The 5,855-nt window shown below is 44.9% G+C and overlaps 1 protein-coding gene across 4 annotated transcripts in view; it reads left to right on the forward strand.

The window, feature by feature from the left end:
- ZDHHC9 (zinc finger DHHC-type containing 9) overlaps positions 1–5,855 on the forward strand; it is a 44,683-nt gene that overhangs the window by 2,452 nt on the left and 36,376 nt on the right. Inside the window, exon 2 of one of the 4 annotated variants that reach the window (XM_025208765.1) lies at positions 2,597–2,647. The exons of the other annotated variants lie outside the window; for them this stretch is intronic. The gene's annotated coding sequence lies outside the window, so the exon portion shown is untranslated. The remainder of the gene's footprint in view (positions 1–2,596; positions 2,648–5,855) is intronic. 4 annotated transcript variants of the gene reach the window in all.

The raw sequence follows: 5,855 nt of genomic DNA on the forward strand, positions 1-5,855 counted from the left end.
GAGGGGTGGAGGAGGGCTGCTTCCATTCTTGCTCATGGAAGGAATCTAGCTCAATTTTTGAGTAAACATAGGTGATTTTTTTTTTTTTTAAGGGGACCTTAATGGTTTGTAAATTTTGGTTGAATAGACAAATAGTTACAACCAGAAAACTAAGAAATTTTAGAGAAGGTGAAATGCTTCAAGTTCTTTGATTCAGATTTATTTTTAATTTAAATTTCCAAGAATGGAGTTAAACCCCCAAAGTAAATTGCTTCATCTTGGTTGAAAGAAACATTTAATTTTGCTCTAAACCATTTTTTTTTTTTTTTATTTCAGGCCAAAAAAACCCTGAAACCTATTTTTGCTCAATATCAAATAATGGGTTGGGTAGTAAACCGAAAGATTGGTTATTAGTGTAACTGATGTCTTGATAGCCTGCCTTCCCTGACACCCCTTGTTTGTGTGGGGGCAAAGCACAGGGCATGTGTTGTCTTAATCTGTGCGCCTTGTAGTGTGGTGTCCTTTCTTGTGTTCATTTTAAGAGATGTTGGGTTGCTATTTTCTTTATTCAGTAGTTAATGGTTTTTCCCTTAGGGCCATGGCTGGAGAAGGAAAGTCCACTTGCTAGAAGAGAGGGCTGGATGTCATGGGGTGCTAGTGTTGAGGTAATGTTGTTACCCACAGTCCAGGAAATATGCACGAGGCAAGACTTCTTGTGGTTTGTATCTCTCATTGGACCAACTGCCCGTACAAGAGATCTTCCGTAAGAATTCGTGCCTCCTGAGGGGTAGAAGCATCTTTCGTAGAGCTTTTCATGCTAATGAGGAAGTGTGTTGTGAATGCTCATGTCACTCAGTTTAATTATATGCATAATTACACCTTCTTTTGGAGGTGAGCAAGACTTTGGAATGCCTGGAATGGGAAGTACCTGACTGCTCCTTCTGAGCCAGCAGTGACTTATTGACATGTCTTGCAGGCCATCCCTGAGCAGAGTTGGAACCCTTCAGTATTTCTCTGATTGCAAGCATTCTGGTATTTGATCAGTCACTGCTGGTTCTGTATCTCATAATAAGCTTCCTCCTTCTTTCCCTGAAGAAGGGTCAGGGATCACTGTAAAAGCAGTTCAGCAAAATACCCCCCTGCCCATGCTGAAAGTGAGAAATGTTGTTGTTGAGCTTTGTTTGTATGATCAATTTTTTTAACAAAGCCAGACTAAATTCCAAGTGCCAGTGACTTGTGTGTCTGCTAAGATGACTTGGGGACACTCACTGCCACTTTCAGAGACATGGGTTTTTTGTTGTTTCTTTCTCAAGACCTTAGCTCTCTATACTGGGTAACCCTGGTAAGTGGTTTTTGGGTCCCCTTGAGGTGCCCGGTGAAATGATGATAAAGCACTGTGAGCCTTAACTGTAGCTTGCTGGGCAGCAGTCTGGCTATCATTGCTGAGTACTCCGTGAAATATTGTTTGCCATGTGATGATCAAAAAGTGAATTTAACACTGGGTAGAAAAATAATATTAATTTGTAGAATGACATTGTAACCTGCCCAGAAATAGGGGTCCAGGGCTAAACGACAAGAGTGCTTAATGGCATGTAGAAGACTTCAGTTCAAAGAGGAATTGAAGATGGAAATGAGATACAGACTTATGAATAGGGTAAGAAAAGTAATTGGGTATTTATATTTATCCTCCCATAATATAGAGCTAGAAGGATAGCAACGTAGTAGATGAGCCATCATTGTAAAGCTGTTAAGGATATTGTGGGGGGGAGGGGGGGGTGTTGTTACTCCTTGTATGATTAAGCTGTGGTAGCTGTAGTCCCAAGATACTGTTAAAGCCAAGAACTGAGCAGGATCAAGGGGTATGGATAGCCACAAGTTGAAAGTGAGTATTGAGTTAAAATGTGTATGGATTATAAACTCTCCCACTTCAGAGTGTAAGCCAAAACCACTCATGGTGGGGAGGAGAAACAGCTTCTCTTGGGGGCAGTTTATATAAAATGTCTTTATACCTTTCTTTGGAGCATCCAGAACTGGTTTCAGAGCTGGGATACAAATTTAAATGGACTTCAGTTTGGCAATCCCTGTGATTACAGGGGGAGGCCAAGCCTAGGGGGACGCAAGAGTCTTGTTGGCATTGTGGACCCAACAGACTTCAGGTAAAATTTTGTGTTTAGTTCACCCTGGTAATTTGCATAAAATTAGTGACCTGCCCTGCCTTGCATTTGCTAGGATTTTATCTCATTCATTGCTTTAGGTTAGCTAATACATGTTAAGGACATGCCTCTCTCTACTAAAAACAAGAGCTAAAGATCAGGGGACTTGTGTCCCGTCTGGTGTTTCTTTCCCCAACCCCCCCCCATGACCTTCCCCAAAAACAGCCAGTATTTGAAGCCAAGTGCTTAACTGCAGCTATGGTGATAGAGAGTGCAAACCCATGTGCAGTCTTGTGGGGGATGTATTGGGGAAGATCAGAATTGGGAATGTCCTAGATTTCTGCTGAGTTCCTTTTAAAATAAGTTCTGGAATGTTGCCACTGAAATGGCTTCTGTTCTTTGGTATTTGCTTAAGTTGAGATGGTCCTGAAGTTTCCCTGTTTTTTTTTTCTGCTCTGCTCCAGGCCCTGAACATCTTGTCTCTCCTTCTGGTGAAGAGGAAGGAATCCTTGGAGGCCAGTTCATAAATTGCAAAATCAAGGGTGGGTGGGTAATGGGAGCCACTTGCCAGGTCTGAGTAGGCTTTCTTTGCCTATATGCATGTGTGTAAATAGAGGTAGCAGTGACTGAGCTGGATGAGAAGACAAGCCCCTCCTGTTTCTGGCTCAGCTGGCTCAGAGGCCCCAAAATTACCAAGTGCCATATTTTGTCCTTGTATACACCTAACTGCACTCCCATTGCAGATTCCCAAACCTGGCCTGCTAGAGAAGTCCTACAGCTGGCTGTTAAACTGGTTCAAGCCATAAGTGTTTCTTAAACAGAAGTCGTTTCTATGTAGAATTGAAATTATTCTCATTCTTGTGCATTTTCCATGACCTGGGTCCCTGTCAGGATTATACTTCCAGTGCTGTGGCTACTGTACTTAGAGTTCAGTTTCAACTTCCATGGTATTTTTACTAATGGAAAAAAATGTGGGCTCCCTTCTATGGCCAAAAGTATCCTTTTGAATTCATTTGGCTGGTGTTAAAACTGCGTATCTGGATGGACCAGGTATATTTGAAAGGCAGCAAGTTCACATTCTGTTCACATTCTATTTAATGTCTTGTTTTTTCCATCAGCATGATTATAAATTAATAGTAGTACTTTTCTAAAGCAAACAAAGCTGGGCTAAAATAAGCTTTAGTAAATTTAGGTTTTTATTTGTCACTTTGTGCCTGAATTCTCTCGCTTGTCTTTTTGACATATGTAGGGTTTTTTCTAACTTGCATTTTGTATCCTGAAAACATTCTCTGCTTCTCTCCCACTTGTTTACCTTACCTTTGGCCTCTTCCATTATATCTCCTTTCCATGGAGTTTGTCAATTGCTCTTTATCCTTTCTTCCCAGGAATTTTTTTGTTTATGGGGTTAGGTAACACACCTCCTATTCTCTTGTCAGGCTGTGAAAAGCCAAAAAGGGAATGAATCTCCTCGCCCTAAGTATTTAGTATGCATTTGATGGATGTTGTATTTCACTTAGTTCAAGTTGTCTGCCTGTCCCCTCTTCCTCCTCCCTATGTACTCTTACATTTTTTAAGATCGTCTCCTCCATTTTCCAAGTCACAGCACTTCCACCAGCCTTAACTTTTTACAGTTCTTTTCCTGGTGCACCTGTAAACTCAGGTTCTAAATGTTTTCTTGTCTTCCTGGCAGCAGGAAAGCTGCTCTTTCTGTCTTTACTTTGGAGACCTCGTGCAGTCCTTGGGACCTCCTGCTGTATTACTACGTTGGATGTTTAGAGGTTGATGAAAAAATCACTGCTTTGTAGCTGAACTACTGCACTCCCCAGCACTTGACCATATATGAAATCTCTGTTGCCTGCTTATGTCCTCTCTGAGTCCCACGAACACAGGGAAAGATATTGTTCTCTTCTATGAACACTCCTTAGGATGCAGAGAAATAAAAGGATTCACTTCAGAATTCCAGGAGAAAGCAAACTTAAGGTATCCCTCTGTCCTTGTTTCCAACACAGTGTCTCCAGAAAGGATGCCTCTTCTTTAAATAGTTTTCCACACGCGCATTCTCCCATTTGGATGTTCTTAGGCCCTGAGCCTTTTGATTGGAGACTTTTTTTTTCCCCACAGTCTTCCACAGTACTTGTTCCAGCCTCTCCCCCCAGCGTCTCTCTGTGCACTCATGAATAAAATGCATGTCCCTGTTCCTTGGTTTCCTTCAGCTCTGTCAATTTGCAGACTCATTCTCGGGGCAGGGTACTTACTGTCTGCACAAGGTCTTAGACCTCCTGGTCATATGAGGATGTGGCAGAGGCTCACAGTTCCAGGACTGAATGCCCCTCTGTCCCAGAGAATGTGTACCCCTAGAGAATATCCTTCGATTCTTACAAAGCATGTCAGATCTCATGTCTGTTGGTGACTGCTGACCAAACTCAGTATCCCAGGAGAACTCCCAAGCTAAGATGTGGGCAGGGTTCTCTAAATTGGCATCATAATCTTCAGTTCCTCGCATTATGACACAGAGTTCATTGTTCACACAGATGGATCTATGTGGAGCATGTCTTGACCATGGGTGTGCTTACCTTAGCACTGTTATCTCTGAATTGTCTGTTGATTGGATGTTCAGACACTTAGAATGTCCCATTGACTTTGTTGGCAACACCCCCTGTCTTTTCTCCTGGTCTCTTGGTGCTGTCTTTTAATGTGGCATTCTTTGCTTCTCATTCTAGCACTAAGGGTGACTCTGTTCTGATCCTGCTGTTCCAGTTGTCTAGGGCTTTGATGTCACAGTCCTTATGGAAACAATTACACCTAACACCATGGTCCCAATATCTGCCCAGTGCATTTCAGAACCAGCTCTTTTAACTCCTTGGCCCCTTTGTGCTTGTAGACTGCATGTGCTGACAGAACCAACTCAGTATTTGGTTTGTTCAGGGTAGAGGTGCACTGATATTATCAGTCCATAGCATATTGGCACCAAGAAAAGGAAAATTGACATTATTGGCAATCGGCTTTTTTTTGGCTGATCTGGCTGATAATGTCGCCAATAAATGCCATGTGCATATGTGCAGCCACAGCATGAATGTAGCCTGGCACTGTGGAGAGCAGTGTCTGGCTGGTAAGTCTGTGGGGAGGAAGGAGTGTGGGGAGGGGCAGATGGAGGCCCCAGCGGTAAGGGAGGGAGCAGGTCAGGGACAGGTGCTGCCCAGCCAAAGCAGAGCATGGGATGGAGCCACAGTTTGCCGGTGGGGGGCGCTCCTGCCACTGTGTACCCTGGAGGAGGCATTGGGTGTGCTTGCCCCCCTGGATCTGTGTGGGGTGAGGGCAGGTTGCCTGCTGCACACTCGGGGCCTGAGGCTGCACTGGCTTCTTCCTGGCTGGGGTGGGGCTGGGCCCAGGTTGTACTTGGAGCAAGTGGTGGTAGCACTGGGGGGGGGAGTGGGAGCTACAGTGAATTTTGGGGTGGCTGTAGCCCCCCCAGTGCCCCCACTTGCCCTGAGCCTGCAGTGGGCAGCCTGCCCTCTCACCTGCTCACAGATCCAGGGGGCACATGCTCCCCATGCCTCCCTTGGGGTGTGTGCAGTGGCGGGAGCTGACCCCGCACCTCCCAGATGAACTGCAGCACTGTCCTGCATCCTGCCCTGCTCTGGATGTTCAGCCCCAGCCCCACTCCCTCCCTTGCTGGGGTGGGGGGGGCTCAATCTGCTCCCCTCCCCCCCCCCCCCCGCCTCC

This window comes from Alligator sinensis, unplaced genomic scaffold, assembly GCF_000455745.1.
Source record: "Alligator sinensis unplaced genomic scaffold, ASM45574v1 scaffold879_1, whole genome shotgun sequence".
NCBI lineage: Eukaryota > Metazoa > Chordata > Crocodylia > Alligatoridae > Alligator > Alligator sinensis.